Source organism: Filicampus tigris, unplaced genomic scaffold (assembly GCF_054856515.1).
Source record: "Filicampus tigris isolate MCC_2025a unplaced genomic scaffold, RoL_Ftig_1.0 HiC_scaffold_36, whole genome shotgun sequence".
Taxonomy (NCBI): Eukaryota; Metazoa; Chordata; class Actinopteri; order Syngnathiformes; family Syngnathidae; genus Filicampus; species Filicampus tigris.
Genome location: NW_028233417.1, coordinates 117,501 through 120,000, shown reverse-complemented (window position 1 = coordinate 120,000; position 2,500 = coordinate 117,501).

Here is a 2,500-nt window from a genome sequence, read left to right as displayed (position 1 = left end):
ATAATAGCCCTGGTAGCATAAAAAAGCTCCAGGGCGCAGAGGCCGACGTGCGTAAAAGCATATCCGAGCAACAGGCACCTTCCCCGGGCTGCCACTAGTGCAGTGGTGGCCGCCTATAATAGCCCTGGTAGCATAAAAAAGCTCCAGGGCGCAGAGGCCGACGTGCGTAAAAGCATATCCGAGCAACAGGCACCTTCCCCGGGCTGCCACTAGTGCAGTGGTGGCCGCCTATAATAGCCCTGGTAGCATAAAAAAGCTCCAGGGCGCAGAGGCTGACGTGCGTAAAAGCATATCCGAGCAACAGGCCTTCCCCGGGCTGCCACTAGTGCAGTGGTGGCCGCCTATAATAGCCCTGGTAGCATAAAAAAGCTCCAGGGCGCAGAGGCCGACGTGCGTAAAAGCATATCCGAGCAACAGGCACCTTCCCCGGGCTGCCACTAGTGCAGTGGTGGCCGCCTATAATAGCCCTGGTAGCATAAAAAAGCTCCAGGGAGCAGAGGCCGACGTGCGTAAAAGCATATCCGAGCAACAGGCACCTTCCCCGGGCTGCCACTAGTGCAGTGGTGGCCGCCTATAATAGCCCTGGTAGCATAAAAAAGCTCCAGGGCGCAGAGGCCGACGTGCGTAAAAGCATATCCGAGCAACAGGCACCTTCCCCGGGCTGCCACTAGTGCAGTGGTGGCCGCCTATAATAGCCCTGGTAGCCCTCAGCCCTGGTAGCCCAAAGCCCTGGTAGCCCACAGCCCTGGTAGCAAAAAGCCCTGGTAGCCCAAAGCCCTGGTAGCCCAAAGCCCTGGTAGCCCAAAGCCCTGGTAGCCTAAATTAATTTTTCCCATTCATTTCAATGGGTTAGGCTACCAGGGGGAGCAGTACCACTTTTGGCCATTAGGGGCGCTGTAGTAGGTAAAAGTTGATCCCCCCAGTCAGGGGATGAGTTTGCCTACTCGCTAGGTTACCCCTGGTTTCACAAAATACAAGGGGCACATTTTCAGAAACCACTTTTTCAGAACTTGCCACCTCCAGAGCTGATCAGGGGAGCCTCGCCAAACATTAATCCAAGATTGGTGAGGGCTCGTCGGACACCCCACGGGCGATGAGTCGGTGTCTGCCTGGAGCTCATGTCACTCTCAAATATTTTCTAAGTCAACCTCCATGCGCACAATGCAATGAGCCTGCCCGACATAGGGGCACTGTGAGCGGACTCACCGGGGGGGGAGAGGGCCCCCCCGCCTGGAGCTCCACGTGTTGGATTATTTTCTATGTCAACCTCCATGCGCTCAACAGAGCGAGCCTGCCCGACCTGGGGGGTGTTCAATCGGACTCCGCGGGCCGGGCGAGGGCCCCCCCGCCTGGAGCTCCACGTGTTGGATTATTTTCTATGTCAACCTCCATGCGCTCAACAGAGCGAGCCTGCCCGACCTGGGGGGTGTTCAATCGGACTCCGCGGGCCGGGCGAGGGCCCCCCCGCCTGGAGCTCCACGTGTTGGATTATTTTCTATGTCAACCTCCATGCGCTCAACAGAGCGAGCCTGCCCGACCTGGGGGGTGTTCAATCGGACTCCGCGGGCCGGGCGAGGGCCCCCCCGCCTGGAGCTCCACGTGTTGGATTATTTTCTATGTCAACCTCCATGCGCTCAACAGAGCGAGCCTGCCCGACCTGGGGGGTGTTCAATCGGACTCCGCGGGCCGGGCGAGGGCCCCCCCGCCTGGAGCTCCACGTGTTGGATTATTTTCTATGTCAACCTCCATGCGCTCAACAGAGCGAGCCTGCCCGACCTGGGGGGTGTTCAATCGGACTCCGCGGGCCGGGCGAGGGCCCCCCCGCCTGGAGCTCCGCGTGTTGGATTATTTTCTATGTCAACCTCCATGCGCTCAACAGAGCGAGCCTGCCCGACCTGGGGGGTGTTCAATCGGACTCCGCGGGCCGGGCGAGGGCCCCCCCCGCCTGGAGCACCGCGTGTTGCAATATTTTCTATCTCAACCTCCGTGCGCTCAACAGAGCGAGCCCGCCCGACCTGGGGGGTGTTCAATCGGACTCCGCGGGCCGGGCGAGGGCCCCCCCCGCCTGGAGCTCCGCGTGTTGCAATATTTTCTATGTCAACCTCCGTGCGCTCAACAGAGCGAGCCCGCCCGACCTGGGGGGTGTTCAATCGGACTCCGCGGGCCGGGCGAGGGCCCCCCCCGCCTGGAGCTCCGCGTGTTGCAATATTTTCTATCTCAACCTCCGTGCGCTCAACAGAGCGAGCCCGCCCGACCTGGGGGGTGTTCAATCGGACTCCGCGGGCCGGGCGAGGGCCCCCCCCGCCTGGAGCTCCGCGTGTTGCAATATTTTCTATGTCAACCTCCGTGCGCTCAACAGAGCGAGCCCGCCCGACCTGGGGGGTGTTCAATCGGACTCCGCGGGCCGGGCGAGGGCCCCCCCCCGCCTGGAGCTCCGCGTGTTGCAATATTTTCTATCTCAACCTCCGTGCGCTCAACGGAGCGGGCCCGCCCGACCCGG